The sequence below is a fragment of the Cyprinus carpio genome, chromosome A25 (assembly GCF_018340385.1).
Source record: "Cyprinus carpio isolate SPL01 chromosome A25, ASM1834038v1, whole genome shotgun sequence".
NCBI lineage: Eukaryota > Metazoa > Chordata > Actinopteri > Cypriniformes > Cyprinidae > Cyprinus > Cyprinus carpio.
The window spans coordinates 8216404-8235417 of record NC_056596.1 but is presented as its reverse complement, the minus strand read 5'-3'; the positions used below and the strand labels follow the sequence as shown (position 1 = coordinate 8235417).

Sequence of the window (19014 nt, the reverse complement as noted above, 5' to 3'; positions counted from 1 at the left end):
ATGTCATTATGTGCGAGACCACCTGTAATCTGAAATCCCAATGGCACTTTTTGTGTATACTAATCTGCCTGTTTTGTGCTCTGAATTCACCCGACAGTGCAGGCCTTGTCCAAACCACTGTAATTACCTCTGTTATCTGAAAAGAGAGGGCTTAGGCCATTTCATTCTGCTAAAACAGACACTTTGTATGTCACATTACAAAGAAACAGGGTCTGAGTAGACAGTGTTTTTAGCATCCTTAAAAAAATGAGTCAGACTACACTGGATGAGCTGCATGCATTTAATTCACTACAAAGGGCCCAATCATAAAACATTTATTATTTTAAGATGTTTCCATGCAGCCACTGAACTTAAGAGTTAAAAAGGGGGTAAAAAGATTCATCATGGGATTTTAAAAATCAGCATACAGGATGTTGAAATGAAGATTACAATTAAATAGAAAATTGATATTTTTAAACAGCTCGATGGAGAAAAAAAGTCAAATAAATGTAATACTGCTTAAATCACATATAAAAATGGCTACCATAAAGAATTATGGGGCAAAGTCCAAACCACCCATAAACTGTAACATCTTGAATGGTTATCAAATAAATAGCTTCCAAAAACTCAGCTTTTCAACTCCTATGTACACAGTAGTTCAACCAAAACCTTTTCCTCTCATAGTCAACTCTAGAGGACTCGAGGGTCAGTAGAACACAGCTATAAGATGACACTTAACTCAAAAGTGTTGCTTGGGTACAACTGCAGCCGACAAGAGAATGAGCACTCAGCAGCTTGTGAAGTACACGTTGATGCAGCCTTCGTCCAGGACACACTTCAAACATGCAATAAGGGCCAAAGCTTAAGTGTTTATTCCATCAGACATCAGAGTGGATACTGACACCACAATAGAGACATGGAGGACCAGCCAGATGAGGTTGCCAGATCTTTGCTCTTTTTCCACTCCTTGAAAAAAGAGCACAGTACATTCTATATTCTGAAAATTGTTACTTGAAATAAAATTCTGAAAAATACTAAAACTACAATAGTATCTCAATGATGCTAAAATAACGCTGACATATATTTGTATGTATAAATACACAAACATATAATAGATGCTTACCTAATATACACGTTGCACCACATGTGGTGTATACTGTCAGAGTCCATTTGCAAGTATTCTGGCATATGCATCATTTTTCTAAATGGTCTGCCATCTAACGGCAGTTTGGGGTGAGATGGAAAGATTCTTCAGAGAAATGAAGTGTCAAGGCAGTAATGTAAGCAATGCGTGGAACTTACAAATGGCACAAATTGTGTTGAGCGCATAAGTGCAAAGGGAAAATCAACTGACAGTAGAAAAGAAAATGTACATCACCTACATTAGTATATTTGACAAATTTTTATGCCAAGTTCCCTTGAATTGCAGTAGATGTAGTATGTACATACATAGTGCAGTTTATAGTGTGTAGTATATAGTGCACTTTTTATTTAGAGAGACATTTTTCTCTTGAATTGCTCTTGAATTTTAAGTTGCCTTTCCAAATTTGATGAATCAACAAAATGTTTAACCCTCTGGGGTCAGAGGGCTTTTTGGCCAACATGAAATATACCCTTTCTAAAACAAAATTATAGCTTTGAGCATGTCAGTGTTTTAGTGACTTTAACCTTGTTATACTCTAAAAGCAAAACTGAAACATGCACACACTTAAATTTTGTAAGAGACAAAACAAAGCACCGAAACCTCAAGGAAAAGCAGAATAATCCATATCAATGAAGCATGGAATCATCCAGAAACAGACAAAAAGACTGGATGGAAGACTAATCAAACCTGCAAACAAAACAGACACGGTCAAATGTGTATTGGATATCAGATGGAGTATAGACTTTTAATTAAATCCGGATTGTGGGTGCTCGGCAGAATCCCATAGGCACTGTCTTATCCCTAAAGACAAAAACTATATATTAATTCTAATTTATTATGCAATTAATTCGCATCAGAATTGGGTTGGCTCAGTGTCAGAATGTTATATGATAATATGTCACTGAATCTTTTTTCAAGAATGCCAACAGTCCTCATTTGCCAAAAATGTTCCATGGCAACTGCAGACAGTATCCTGATTGAGCTTTTGTGCAAATTGACCAAATAATGATGCTAAAAAAATACTTGGTCATAATTGGACAGTTTTTCAGCCTCATCCAATATATATGCAAATTCCATGGTGTTTGAGTGGATATTAATTTGGTCAAATGAAACAAAATATTTCTTGCACTCCACAGCCAATACATGCCAAATTGACACTTGGCCTTTTATTTTTAAGCAAGAAATGTGTTTTTCTGGCCCACAGGCAAGAAACTATATATATATATAAACTGTATATACTGTATATATAATTTTTTTTTCTCTTTCCACTACTACCAATGAACAAATAGGTTAAAGCCTGTTTTAAATCATCTAAGTCATCTTCTGGTTTAGATTTTATAACAAGAATTAAATAAACATTTGTTATAAAGCAGGTTTTTAGTTCAGCACCTCTATTATGAGATGAACTTGGAAACTCACAGAGGCTGCTACAAGCTTGTGTCTAGTGCATGTTGATAAGGCAGTTCTCTTTTAATCATTATAACACATGCCGGAATTTTCCAGAGAAACTTTGGAACAACAAAACATTTTGTCATTAAAATACACTTCTATAAGCATCTCATTTCTGAACAGAAAAGAAAAATGGCAGTTACAAATTGTGTTGCTGTCACATCCTGAGCTTTAGACTATGGTGCTTCTCATAGATAAGTGAAAATCTCATCCTAAGTGACTTGCTACATTGCACTCATTTATACAAGGTGACTCCTGCTAAACAAACACGTCTGCAGTAGGTTTGTCATAGAGCCAACAATCATTACTCGTTGAGTTCAGATAACTCCACCTGCCTTAAAAGGACTAGGGAGGTTCTGCCAATGAAAACTGCCTGCAGACTTTTGGCAAAAACGTCAAATTTGAATATATTAATATATTATGCAATTATTTACTAATCGCCATGATAGTTCTTACTTCCCATATGGATGTCTTATGAATGTATGATTATATATCAGACCTCTTTTAAGTAAAACATATTTGTGCAGGCTGCATCCTGCTGTGTGCAGCTATAAAAGCAATTTCTCCCCACAAAAATTATTAAATTTTTCCCTTCATAATCTATTGATTTTGGCCCTAATGCGGCTAAGAAATAATAAACAAACCCAAATGGAAGCCACTAAAGCACAAAAGTGAAGCAATTTTCCAATTGCACGAGAAACTCTTTTTCTATTTTAACAGCAGATGCTCTGCAAATGGGAACGGCCTTTTGTTTGGAATTTATGATGGCTTTTTGCTTTTAATTTTTGATTCTTATTAATACTTCCTAAACTGGGTATAAATCTTTTCCACCTCAGAATAGAAAATAAAAAAAGAACTGTGGCTGTTAATCTCACAATTCAGACTTTTTTAATCACAGTTCTAAGAAAAAGACAGAATTTCAAGACAATTCTCAGAATTAAGTTTAAATCTCGCAATTCTGACTTTTATCCTCTGAATTCTTATCTTAAAAGTTTGTAATTCCAACTTTTTTATATACTGAGATTATAGTTATAGTTTCCAACTTGGAATAAAAAATAAACAAGATAGCACTTTTTATCTCACAATTCAGACTTTTTTTTTTCAGAATTGGTTTACAGTTTATATTTTCAATTCTGACTTTATATTTCTAAATTATGAGAAAAGAAGTAAGAATTGTGAGATTTAAACTCAGAACAGCAAGTAAAAAGGCAGAATTATGAGATTATGAGTTGCAATTTCCGTTTGAATTATTTTTTAAAGCGTGGTAAAAAATAGACTTAAACTAAAAACTTAAGAATACGAAAATCAACCATAAAGAATATGATTAAATAATAATTATAATAATAATTTATTAAAGAATGAAACCAAAAACATGAATTGTGTGAAAATGATTTATGCAAATTTTTGGATTCATGTAAATAGTTGTACAAATTATTGTATGACTGACCATCGCTACAAAAATATCATCTTCACTGTCATTTCCATCAGATCCTTTTTTCAAAAAGTGCCCATAGTTAAAGAAATACCTATAGATAATTGAAATCCACTGTACAATCAAACTGTTCATTGATGCTTTGTGCGTTTCAATACATTATGACATGAGACTGCATTACTTACCTTAGTTTTAATTCAGTTTGAGGCATAGGTGCTTCATCATTAACCAATGACAAGGAAAAAGAATGATTTTCCTGACTCCATGCCCAGCACTCTCACGCATACTATCTGTTACAGAAAAACAATTTCAGGGAAGCAGAAGCTTATTGATTCAAATTATGGAATGGAATCTTGCATCCAATAATTTCCCTTAATGCCATAACTAAATGCACAAAGTAAAAAATGGTAAATGATTGTACAGTACAGAACGTACTGGACGTAATTCTGTAATGAATCTCATATTATTCTGCAATATGACTCCTATGACTGACTCTCTGAAGCTTTCGAACTTCAAAAGGAAGCAAAAGCACCAGAAAAGCAATATAAAAGCAGACGCGCTGTGTTCAAAGTATTCTGAAGTGTGAGAAACTGACCAAAACTTATTTTGTCAGTGAATTGAATTCAAAAACTAGAACAGTATGATTCATACACATAAAAAAAACAACAACACATTGTTCTTTGTTAAATCATGACAGAATTTTAAAGTTTTAAAGTTAAATTTAGTGACTGCTTCAGCATAACTTCTTAGCATCATATACTGTAGCATCTTTTATGATGGCATTGAGTTGGAACTTTATGATTTATAAGCCCAGTGAAGATTATTTTTGTAATTACTGCCAACTTATGTCATTTGCTTTGAACACAGCAATATTGTCTTTTTCTGTCTTTCATCAGCAGAACTACTGTGTACAGCATTGGCTTTTTAACTTGTGCGAGCTTAGAACTGCTATATTAGTTTATCCTCCGAGACCATTTGCTTAAATTAGAATAAAAGATCAAAGAAAATTACTCATAAAAAGTGAAAATCTCTCTCTTCTCAGCAGTACAGCAGAATGGTTAATCTGTCAAAAAGTTATTGTGCAACCAATCTTACATAATAACACTAAAAAAATAGATTTTCATAACTTTTATATTATTATTATTCCTGATCTAAAGTACCAGTGTGTTACAACTCTGGGAGAGGGTTGCTATTTTATCTTTGAGATCTCTTTTTTTTTTTTTTTTAATGACTGTTTATATATGATTGAACATATTCAGTGTATCATTTAAATGATATGGATATATCATATGAGATATATATATATATATATATATATATATATATATATATATATATATATATATATATATATATATATATATATATATACACACACAGGGATCTTATTGTAGCATCTACACAAGCATCTTTTTGCAGTCACATTCTTACAATATCTGCAGATGCAGTACAGCATGTTCTTTTAATATACTACAGTGTACAACAGGTGTTGAATATCATTGACACAACTTTCTGAAGTTTTAGTCAATGTTTGCAGTATTCATTAAATTTTCGCCCAAAATAACAGCACGTTCACTTGTGAAAGCATAGTTAAAAGATTAAACGTTGCCATACTGAGTTTAGACCAGACTTAGTCGATCAATAAGGTTTCTATTGGGTCATCATGTGTTCATAACTTCAAATATCAAGCCATGTTTTGTTCAAAAGTGTGCAGCACTATAGAAAGAGAGTTATATGAAGTCCAAAAACAATTGTTCTGAACAGTTAAAGGTAGGGCAGGCGATTTCGAAGAGGTTAGCAATAGCAAGCTAGCTTTGAAAGCATAAGATCCCACCCTTCCTGCATAATCACTCTCCAAAGCCACGCCTCCTCCAAAACAGGCAGACCAGAGGCTAACCAGCAACATGATGAGAAACAGCGTTGGTGGATGGTTGAATGCAATGTTGTCAGATTACCTTATATCTCATTCACCAGTGAGAAAACATTACAGTATGCAAAGTGCATAATATTACAGTGATAACGCTTCCATTCTCACTTGGTCTGCAATAATTTAATGGAACGTGCTGATGATGTATCATGTCTGTGATAATAGGGTGTGCAGAGGTATGCAAATACACACATTGACAGGCAGGTAGGACAGCCTATCGCACTCGGACTGAGGGATATAATTAGACAAAAAAATTTTTTGGTCCTACGCCTTTCACAAAGGATATAAATACATTTAGACCACATAGGGATTGCTATCAGGATGTGAAGAGACTTTCAACCAGCATAACAAAAAAAGTTTTTGAACCAGATCACCTACCCTGCCTTTAAACTGCCCACTGTTCTTCAGAAAAATCCTCCAGGTCAAAAAGTCATCTTTTATGTAAAATATCTTATTTAGGACAGCACTAAATTAAAGCAATAAGTCCCAAGAAGACAAAGAATTGGAATTGGATTTTGCAGCTGTGATTATTTTGTTATTTATTATAGTGGTACTTACTGATACCTCACAAGCCAAAAAACTATTTAATATTAATAATCATAATTTTCAAGTCATTTTTATTTCTTTTTGTTCAGATAAAAACACCTAGACTCTGGCAATCATAAGCAGTCTTAAAATCTGTGGTTCTAAGAGGCCTGTGGAATTGGTTTCATCTTTTAAGCAAACAGCTTCTTCTGACAAAAAAGATGAAAGGTGCAGAGAGAGACAGGGAGGGAGGGAGGACTAGTATCCATTTTATCCACATACCAAACAGGGATGCGTGTTTTTCTGACTATTTGCATGTGAATGTGAGAATCTGTTCCCATGGTTCTTTCAGGCACGAAAGGTAGGACGACAGCACAATAGCTAATGTTTAGCATTTGAAGATCACAGTGACAAAACGCCTCTCTTTTAGTTTTTAGCATTCACAAACACTGCCGAGGGATGTGTGGATCAAACTGGGAGAAAGTGACAATGTATTAGACACATAATACAGTTCTTGCAGTAAATACAATCAGGTGACAAAAGGCACAGTCTGTTCTCCAGCATTGTGTGAAGTTAAATAAAGTTCAGCTGTTTATGTTTCACAGTGAGAAGTTTTAAATTGTTACGACAAGCTTGAAAAGAGTGCCTCCACACCCTCACGACATCTCTGCGTTGACCGCGAGCATATGATGTGTCAGTATAAACACATTTTTTCATCTCGGAGTCCAATTTCTCGAATAACAGTCATTGCTTCTGTGGCCGCTGAGGATTACACCTTCACAGATGCTGCATAAACCACTAAACAATCAGACAAAGGCTTTATAGGATGGTATACACTTGTGGCACACTGGCAATTGAGGAAATATAGTTTCTAGTGTGGGGACAGAACGGATCCAGATAATGAACTCCCATTTCCCATAGTACATGCTGGCACTTGGACAAGCGCTCACACTAGGGGCCAATAGCACATGAAGCTTGCCATGTGTTTTGATATAACAGCAATGCTTTTATTATTAAAGTTTGCAGCTTATTTTTGTAGCTGTACTAATTCAAAGTATATGAAAAGAAGTTTTGAGCTGAGGATTGGATTTGTAGTCGATTTTATAAGTCCATCTGCACTAAAAAAAATGTTTATGTATATATATATATATATATATATATATATATATATATATATATATATATATATATATAGATATATATATATATATATATATATATAGCATTATTAGTGTTTTTAAGTTTAATTGTCATTTTTGCTTATTAACCAATGTGTTATATCCATTTAATTTTACATTTCTGTGCAAAATTCAGAAAATACAGAGTAAATACCATATGCAAGTTGAATCTAATGGGCATGTGCATTACAAATTCTGCAGAAGCCAAGTGTTGAACATTGTGAATTAGTACACACTAAATCAAAAATTCATCATTCACTCACACTCATTTCATTCCAAACCCATAACATTCACACAAATATTGCATTTTGAAGCATATCCTGCAACTCCTTTCAATACAATGAAAGATAATGAGGACTGATGGTGTCAAGCTAAAAAGAATTATGGAAAGAACCATAAAAATATCATAAAAGTGATATTTGTTGTTTGAGACTTTATGATGCTTTTGTGTCTTTTTTGGAGTTGGACCCATTCCTCATGCACATTTACTGTATGTATATCTTGAATATAGACTGCTTTGAATAAAACAATCTGCCAAAATCATAAGTGTATCCATTGTACTGCAATTGCACCTCCAAAATCTGTTGCAAAAATGCAAACGTGTTTCTATTTGACCTCGCATAAAAGTATTAATTAAGAGATTCTTTTAACTAGACATTTTACTTGCAACTACTCCCTAAACAAATTACTTGGAGAGTGAATATTTATGTTGTCCCTTCAGTCACCTATAACATAATGGCCCAACACATCTTTTCCAAGCTGCACTTCCTCCGCTCCTTTTCTATTGGCTGTGAAAAGGAGTCTGATTTGTTTACTCAGGGTCAATTTGCTCATCCCTCCATTGTGCTTCAGAATATTCATCACAGCTGTGTACACTTAATTGCCATGGAAACAATTAAAGCGTCTTCAAGTTAAGAATCTGCCCAGCTGCAATGACAGAGAGGCTTGGAATTAAATTAGAAATGTCAGTCAAAGGATGTAGGTGGAGAAAAAGTTTTAGGTCACTTCAGACAGCTTTTTGCAAGTACTGGTATGCTAATGGAGCTGCATTTCCTACGGTTTCCTTCCTCGCATTATTGTGGGTAATCAAGGAAATTGTGGAACTGTCCCACCCCGGGGCTCCGAAACAAGAAATCCCCGTGACCTGGATCGTTTCACTCTTCCTTCCCATCTTTCGTTCTTTTCTCCGCCTCTTTTTTTGCCACTGCCAGTAATTTCCTAATGGATGTTAGCACAGTAAAAGTCATAATCTTTTAAACTGTGGCAGTATAGCCTAAGGAATCACAAAGTGTCTGCTTCTTCGACACTAAACTACAGACCCCCTGACATCCACCTTCTATTCTCTGGTCGGATTGGCTTGGAAAAGATAACTCTCAAACATCAAGCTGAGAAATGAGCCCGCTCTTAGAGACAGGTGAGGAGGCTAACTCGCTCTCACACACATACTGGGTGGGTGATGTGTCAACCTGCCACCAACCCTTTGACCCAGCACAGGCACCATTAGAGAAACAAATGAACTGAACCAGAAGAATGGGATTTGTTCCAGCCATCTCTTCACATGGAAATATGGACAAGTAGGAAAAAAGGAAAGGCCCCTCCTCCACCTAATTGGAGGGGAGAAAGAGACATTTATTACCTGAGGAAGGACATAAATAAATACAAATTTATTGGTTGCAGCATCATACATTTAGGGACATTTACTCACTCTCATGTCATTCCAAACCCAAAAGAATGACTTTCTTATTATTTATTTGATTATATTTATTTTTTTATTTTATTTACTGTATTCATCAGTCAGATACTTAATACAGTAATTGAGTGCAACAGTTGGGTTCTGGAAGTAAAAAATTGGGGAACTGATTTTTAACGATATATATCATTAAAGACAGACCCATTGTGAGCTACATTGTTGTTAATCAATGGTAAATGCATCAGTTAAAGCTACATGTATCACATCACTTTATTCAAAATTATTTTAACAATCTTGTTTAACAGTGAAAAATTACACTCCCTGTTAAGCCTTTCAGAAAATCTCCACCAATTAGAGAATCGTCAGAGATGGTCTTATTATTGGGAGATACCCAGGCTCACGGTTCAGCTTCGATCATGTGTGCGTTGGTAACAAATCACATTACAGCCTAGACATCTTTGAATTTCTGCCAGAGCTGTGCATATTGCAGCATTAAATAGAGTTACTGCAAATCATACCAAAGAATCCCATGAAACACTGCCTTCTATAATCAACATCATTAAATGAATGGTTTTATATTTATCCATTGTTTTCAATTCAATTATTCACAATTCTTTAATGGATTGTAGTTCTTTCCTTCAATGCAAATCAATGTTTGCAATGTTGTGATTCTTCTCATAGCTGGTTGGTTTGATTTGTGGCTTTTGGTTCAATTCAGATTTATAATCTCTATGGGAAAAAATACTTGGGGAACCAAGGCCGCTAAAAAAAAAAATTCTGCTCCATCAGACTGAAATTGAAATCGGCCCTACTTACACGTCTCTTTTAGTCCCATTGCTAACTTGCACTCTCGTTTAACACAGATGTAACTGTTGTGTCTTGTGTCTCAGTGATTATAGTGAAAATCACCTTAGAGGACTTCAGTATTAATATTACTGTAATCTTACTGTGGTGTTCATGTTGTTGCTCAACTGATTGATTTGTACACTGTTACAGTAAATTTTAAAATTACACGTACATAATTTTTTTTTTTAATCTCCACATATTTATGCTCAATCAGTGCTTCAGGGTTTATGGGTTTATTTTGCAAAAATGATGGGCTGATTATACATTATGCCTGAAACAGCAAATTCAATCAGATGTACTAGTTTTATGGTTTTTATGGTTTATGGTCATTTTTTGAAGCTTAATAGTGTTTGCCTCCATATACTTTTGACTTCTGCTAAAAGAAAGTCATTCATTCATTTGGAATGACACAAGGGTGAGTAAATGATAACAGAATTCTCATTTACGAGTGAATGATCCTTTTAAGGCCAGTAAGCGAATTATCTTTAGTATTAGGCAGATGCTTGATTTTTATTATCCATGGAAAGCTTGAGACATTTAGCTTTTTATCTAATTCTGTCTTTTAATCCCACTGTCCAGCAGACACATCCATTACAGAAGTATTTGCTGAGGAAGACAGATTTCACCAAAAATAATTCTGCACAGTCTATACAAATCCTCCTCTGTGTTTTTTTCTTTCATTCAAAGCATAATGTAGTGTTTTCTATCTGTTCTGAAGTTAGAGCGAAACAAACTTGCTTTGTTAAATTCCAAATAATTTTCATTTACAGTGCCAATTTCACTTAATATCAGGTGGGCTGAATGAAAACAACTACAGAAAGACGCAATGATTTCCAATAGTACGCTGTGAGTATGGCAATCTAATTACAGTATGAATAATTGGTACCCAGTTTTTTTATCGTGACAGGCTTTCTGGCTTGGCTGTATGAAATCATTATATCCTTAATCACAGAACGGACACTGCGCCCTTTCATAAATCTGCATTAGCGTGACTCACTTTGAAAGACTTGTGGGTACGGCTGCTCAAATCACCATTTCATTCACATTACTGCACTTGCTGGAGTTGTGACGTCTTGACAAATGGCTTACATTGCGTAAATGTCACTCAAAGCGCAACAACGGATTTGCTGTAACACTGCAATTACATTTAACATATGTTTTGCACAATGAAATGAAGCTTGATTCAATTTGCACAAGGTCTAGCATTTAATAAAGCCGATTTGCAAATTGTTGTAGCACCAGACTCATCCTTATTCTTATGCACAATTTGATTACAGAGAACAACATTAAACCAACCAAGAAAATAATCAGACTATATAATATTTTCTTTTTTGCATCAATATTTTTATAAAGATTTTTACATAAGTAATAAGTCACTGTAAGTCAAAAAACGTTGTCTCATCCAAAGCTTAATAAAGTAGATCTTAGTTCCTTCCCACTGCCAAAAAAAAAAAAAAAAAAAAAAAAAAAAAATATATTGTTTTCATCTTTTATCTCTGTTTGAATCCACATCGTCTGCTTTCTTTCACCACTGACCTTTCCAAACCTTAGAGAGAATGATTTTTGATAAGTCACAGAGAGAATTTAAATGTTATCATTTTCTAAACATCTGTTGGACTGTGTTTTGAGAACAGTTTCTCTGGAGATATGAGTCATACTATGAGAGTTCTGTCTGTATGCTTGCATTTAGGCAGGTGACAGGACCTTTATCAATGTTTAACCACATAAACAATAATTACTAAAAATACAAAAATACACTGTCCAGAACTTTATATGTCAGTTTCTAAAAGATAGTAGATTAACTGAGAACCAAAATTTATAAAGGGCATTAAAAGAAATACTTTAGAAATAGACTCTTGGAGCCCACTGTTCATTGTAAAAATTATTTTTCAAAGTTGTAAAAAAACAAACAAACAAAAAAAAGATTATAGTTTAATTTAATGTAATTTGCCGAATTTTATTTATTTATGTATTTTTTTGGGTGGGGGTTACTTGTGAAATTAAATTATAAGAAAGAGTTTCAGAAAATGGCAGGATATCATTTAAATCTAATCATGAAAAAATAAATTTATCAGCTGCTATTTTCAAATTATACACATGCTCACTTCAAATAAACACATACTGGTAAAATACCACAAAAAAAATACCAAACACCAAATCTTATCTCCACATAAAAGCTATTTCACTTTACACAGCCTATCTGCCTTGCACCATTTATTTTGCATGACACTGAAAGACAGTTTGTTTCAACACAAAGACATCCACTAGCTTCAAGCTAATGGAGATGAATTAAGCAAAGTTCAGGTTCATTTCATTCACAAGGCTTTCCCATTGTCTACCGAAGGTGTTTAGCTTTAGCCATTTCATTTTCTCTGTCACTGTCCCTTTAGGTTAATTCACAAACAACATTACAATTCCAAGGTCTTTATTTTGAACATATTCATCATCAAATAACTGAAAAACCTTACAAAGGATCTTACAAAGCTTGCTTTTGATTAATCTGAGCTCGGAAGCTATTTGCCAGATTTATGTTGAATGTCTTCTATCATTTGATGATGAACTGCAGGGTAATTTGTCTGTAGTTTATAGCTTACAAGGGGAAACCTCACGCTTAGGTGCCCTATAAATCTCCAAAATCTACCAACAAGACTTTTCCGGAAGACAAACTGAAGGCTAGCAACATCTGGCACAGGGTATGAGTTTTGCAACGCTGCAGTGAAATATAATTTTGCCACAATGTGTCATGAGTCACTTCTTTCCTTATTTTTGTAACTGTGTTTCACACCAAGAGATTCTACCGCCGTCAAGCTGATGTTCTGCGTAGCCCTTGGCTTCTTACAAAATGAAACAAAAATGAAACTTTATTGAACTGCACCTTTGAGATACCCAGGGCGTAGCGGTCTCTTTATGGATATATCAAATGCTTCACCTTGTAGAAGAAATATTGGAGCGAGTGAGATTTAAAAAGAAAGAAAAACACCAAGAAAAAACAAAACAGCCTTGAAGCGATTTCAAATTGCTCCTCATAACCTTCCAATATGCAGAATGCAGAATCCAATTTAGTGCAAGATATGGAATAAAACTGTCACAGAATGGGAAATGTTATCGCCTACTGATGTTTAAGACATACTGTGTGGGTTAAATTGAATATTTCCATGAAACTGAGTTTTTCAGGCTGAAATTCACTTGTTCTTGCCAATTATTTTATTTCCTGTTTCATAGTAATGTCATTCGCTGCAACTCTGATATATTCAGTGTGCTTATTTCAATTTCACATTAGGTGATTCAACTTTAGTGTGAAAGTAGATTGAAAGTGTACTTATCAACATTGTGAATAAATCACTGAGTCTAGATTGTGGGGCCGTATATGCCCTTCACTGTGATATCCATCATCATTTTAATGATCTGCAGCATCCGAGCCCGTTGGATGGTGCAGTGTCAGCCAATTCGCACCAGCATGTGTTGGCATTCGAATTGAGGACTTTTCAATTGCACAATGTCCCCGTCAAAGGGTCCGCAGGGACTTCAGGTGTAAGGCTGACCTGTCATTCTCTGTAAGGCTTTGTGTCTCTTTACATGCTGATAATCATAAGTCGTAGGGAGATGTCTGAGTGTTGTTTTCTGTTTTGCACAAAAGCAGAAATATGTAGTTATATTTTGTCACTGGCACTCAATCAGTGGTCATTACCCCAAAAATGGGCCACAAGACTGTTCTGACAGCAGAGGAAAAAAACGGTGAATGCAAATAATAACTTATCGATCATTCATGCTTATATTAGTGTTCCCAGTCCAAAAAATTACTGACATTTTCAGAATTGCTCGCAGATCTTGTATTATGGTAGAATGTCACCAAATCTTGGATCCAATATGTTGCTGACTTATTATTATTCAATTTGCACAGGTTTTGTATTTCTTTGTGGAACTGATTGATTGTAGGCATCACTGATCTGAGCTTATGCATTTCATTTTTGAAGTCATGTGTTTCCAACTCTCTCTCTCATATACAGTACAGTGTATATTCAGAGTTTGACTGTTACATAAACAGTAGTCAGTAAAGCCGCTTGATCCCTGTGAAATATGCATTATACTTTTTCCACAAAAACATATTCCTCCCTAGAAAAACTAGCATATATTTTGCAACATCCTAAGGATAGCATGAAAATGTATGAGGTAAAAAGCAGAATGTACCAATTTACTCATCTGGGAACTAGGATGATCTAGATAATGATCATCTCCCTGGGTGTGTTTCACACCCAGCTGACTGAATCTTTACTGATCCTCAGCTGGAGGAGAAGAGGTGTGGAACGAGGGATCCATTAGAGGGAAAGGAAACAGCAGTCAAGGCCTCCGTGCTCTGATGATTTATGTGTTCAATATGAGGGCAAGGTGCATTTTTCTACATTTTAGAGCTTTAGCCCTGACACTCGAAGCAAGGGGGTGCAGGAGGCTGTAAAACTGTTTGGTTTGGACTCAGAATGACAAGATGTTACTCACACACAACCTTTGCCACAAGTACAAAACAGGTTTCTGCCAAAACGGGATGTGAGAAATGTCAAGCTTCAATTGAAATAGTTAATATAAGCTGAATAAATAATTCATAAATATAAATAAATTACAATAAAATTGATGAACACAATACATGTATTAATAAAATACATAAAACAAAAATGAATGAAAAAAATAATTGAATAACTTAAAATAAATGCATTCATGTAATACTTAAATAAAAAATAAAATAAAAATTAATAAAATAGAATGAATCAATCAATAAATAAAATGCATTAATACATAAAATAAAAAATGAATAAAATAAACTAAATAAATATATGAATGTCTAAAACAATTGTATTTATAAAAATACTTCAAAATAAAAAATTACTAAAAATAAATAAAATGGATAAATGAATAAAACGGATGAATGCATTAATAAACTACAAAAATATTAAATAAAAAGGAATGGATGAAAAACTTAAAAAAAACTAATAAATAAAATAAATGGATTAATAAAATACAAAGAAAAATGAATTAATACAATTATTATATAAAATAAACGGATTAATACATAAAATAAAAAGTAATTAATAAAACAAATAATAAATGTATTAAAATATACATAAATATTAATAAAATAAACAGAATACATTGCATTAATGCATAAAATTAATACAAATAAAAAAAACTTAAAAGATACATAAATGCATTCATAAAAAAGATGGAAAAAAAATAAATAAATGAATTAATTTAATAAATATTTAATTGAATGAATGAATGAATGAATGAAACTATTTTAAAAAAATAAACTGAAAGTAATAATTTCAACTGTATACTTGCAAGTTCAGAATACAAGAAAACACACAAAAGCCTCAAAAATGGATTTGGACCAGACATGAGTCAACTATGCAATCAAAACATAGTCATATGTAATGGTCCATTCTGCAGTCTTAAAAGCACATAAACCTCTTTCGCAAGAACACAGAGATGTCATAACACGATTTGTAGTGATCATTGCAGTGATGTTTTGTCCCAGGTACATGTTGCGGTATTGAAACAAGGGCCCTGTATCATTACTAGCCCTCTCTCAGCTGAAACAACAATAATTTGGCTTCTTGGTATTCTTTACTTATATAAATTACAGTGAGATTGTCAGGAAATAGGGGCAATTTTGTGCTATTAGACTGTCATGCTCTCTCTTCATTTGCTAATTAGCCTACTGAATTGTAGCTCCAGAGCATGAACTGCAATCCTGATTATTAAGCATCCGAGCGAATCACCTATTATCTGCAATCACAAATTCAAAAAGAAACATATAGCTATATTAAATACAATGCAAGTGTAAATTTTGATCACAGTACTATGTCATTTTTTTGTATGAATATATAATTACATACTCCTTTTAAGCTTAGCTGTAGCTTCCACTTTTGATTACTTCTGTGTTTTACTAGCATTTGCTAAAAGGTTTAGTGCATTTGTCCCATGATGCAGAACCTTGCTGACTTTTGAATGCAACACCACAAAAGACCTGCCAGTTGCATCAGTTCTCGTCTGCTGCTTTAATGAGGTTCGGTGGGTTGTTTTTGTACGGAAAATTTCAAAAGTGCTCAAGGGAGCTAAAGCGACACACAAACAACTCTTAGCGTTTCTATAAACATTGGATTACAGTCCACATCCTTTTCCCTCCCAACCAATATGAACTCAACAAAACAGATGAGTAAGATGCTGTGTTTTATTTTTACATGCATCTGCCAAAATCAACTTTCTCACGAATTGGATAAATCCTGCTGTGGATCTGGCAGCCAGAGTTTTCAGGATGCAATCGGAAATCACTGTTTGATATTGTAACAATCAGCCAACATGATTTTTAGTCCTTCCACTCAATTAGTTTCTCTTAACATTTCTGAAGAATATAGTATGTGTACACTGTGTACACGCACTACACCTTTCTGAATGTATGGTAAAATGTGCATTATACAAGCACATTGAATGGAATATTAATTCCCACAATGCAGTGGGCTCGAGTTGACCTTTCATTTCAAGTGTGACAAATGAATCACAACTTTGACATGTTGTTTGATTGGACTGACTAACACATATCATGACAATAACCTAAAATTAACTAGTTCTGATGAATTGGAGGTTAATTTGTATGATTTCATTCGTATGTCATCTTACAATCTTCTTAAGCCCTATACTGGCGGTGGACGCTTCATGCTTACATTTTTGTAATTTTTTTTTTTTTAAAAATTGTAGGAATTCATACAATATCAGCACCTTGTGATAAAATACTTGTGTTTTCTCATGAGATTGAGGTGGACTGCCTAAATTGTACACACAAATCTGAAAATGACAGTGCAAAATAAAAAGGTTTATGCCCTTCGAAGCATATAATATTGAGTATTATACAGTGTATTATGCCCACTATTTTTTCCAATGCCTGTCTGCATACCTGCAAAGAGTTCAGACTAATATAAATAGATAGAATCTAAACTCCAACTGTCACTGGAATTCTGGAGACAGAAAAGGAGGATGTCTTTATTCAACCCTGAAACAGAATGTATGTTACCGTGACCCCTCTAAGCTCGCAGAAGGACATATCTAGCACCTCACAGCACAACGCTGTAAATCAACACTGTTCTGTTTTTCTTTTGTCAGACTGAGCTTAACTGTTAACCGAGTATGAATTTTTTCACATAGATTCAACTCTGGAACTCTTGTGTAATAGCATGGAAGTCAAATGTAAAGAAGTGATGTGCTTTCTGTTAATATAGAAATATAAATAGTCTATTCAAGTACTAAAAAGCTAAAACCAAGAGAGAGAGAGCTAAATAAAACTATACTAATAAAAATGACAAAACGCATAATAAAATTACTGAAACTAAAATCATACTAAAATCTGTTGTCAAAAGTACCAATGTCGGTACTGAAATTTAAAAAATGTGAAGAAACCAATATTGAGCGGACTGACAAGGAATATTACCCCAACAAGTGAATGTAAACATCTCAATTGCATTGTCTATAGATTAACAACAAATAAATATACAGCGGTCCTATTTTTGATTTATAGACTATGGAACATTCTCAACACAACCTAAGAGGACAATGAAAAAGTGCTTATTCAAAAAATAGAAATGTTACCTTAATATAGGGTATCTGCAGGATGTTTTAAATCAAATTTAAGATCCATTAGCTCCAAACCTAATCAAACAAACCCACCTGTGATTTTCTAATGATCCTGAAGACATCATTAGCAAACTCAGGTGTGTTTGATTAGGGTTAGTGCTAAACTCTGCAAGAAAGTGGATCTCGCGAGTCAGTTTTGAGGATCACCGATCAACATGATAAAATTAATAACAAAATTTATTTTATAATAAATTTAATACAATTAATAAAATACTGCAAATGCTACGGTCATATGAACGATTGTGCAAATATTTTAGCTAAAACTTATCTTAAGTTCATATACACTCTGTGAGAATCCTAAAATGGCATATTGTGAAAGCATGTTTTCTTTATCACTAAATGTCATAATAGTTTCCTAAACTTTGTAGATAAGGAGAAAAGTTCATTGGGGACTTGCTGTTCTAGTATTTTCTTTGTATCCTTTTTTTTAAGCCATTTTTTTTTTTTTTTTTTGTAATATAGTACAAAACAGGGATGCAACAATACAGTTAGCCCAAACATCGTTTTTTTAACCACAGTTTTCAGTTTTCTTCGGTTCGGTGTTTTTTACGATTTAAAATGGGATTTTTAAAACAAATGAACAACAAAAAACTCCTGCACACTTCTGTACACTGGAGAAAGAAATGGATTATTATATGAATACTTAAATTTTATTTTAAGAGAAATATAATTTTTTTCCTATTTTTACCAAAAATTTAATTAAAACTAACTCCAACCAGGAGAGGTCACTATAGTTTCCAGCCGCTCCCCGCCTTAATTAGGGCGTCCGCGGGTCCTCAGAAAGTCTACAATTTAATTGCATCACATTTAAGGCCAAAAAACTCTTAAATGGTACAATAAAGTTTGAATTATGATTTCCAGAGGTCTTAAATTTGGGGTCAGAAAGACAAGGATCGTGATGTGATGGTTAAAATTCAAAAGGCTATGATTTCATTGAATAAATATATATATAATATACATATATAATATATAATATAAATAAATATGAGCGCTGCACATTTCAACATCGGGGATGCGTTGCTTTGTGTACTGCTGTTACCGTGGAAATCGCTATTTCTGGTGGAAAACGTGGCAGAACCACAGTTCCCTGCATACTTCAACGGGTTAATATCCTTTTGCATAACAAGGGCCATTCATTTCAATTCATTTAATTTCAAGTAATTTACC

General features: G+C 33.9%; 1 long non-coding RNA gene across 1 annotated transcript; it reads right to left on the bottom strand.

The window, feature by feature from the left end:
- Positions 1-275: 275 nt before the first annotated feature.
- On the bottom strand, positions 276-17876 carry LOC122135575. The gene is made up of 4 exons (XR_006153601.1): positions 17803-17876; positions 4190-4294; positions 1103-1810; positions 276-945 (listed from the first exon to the last, which is right to left on the bottom strand). It is a non-coding gene; the product is annotated as an uncharacterized LOC122135575 (long non-coding RNA).
- Positions 17877-19014: the final 1138 nt, after the last annotated feature.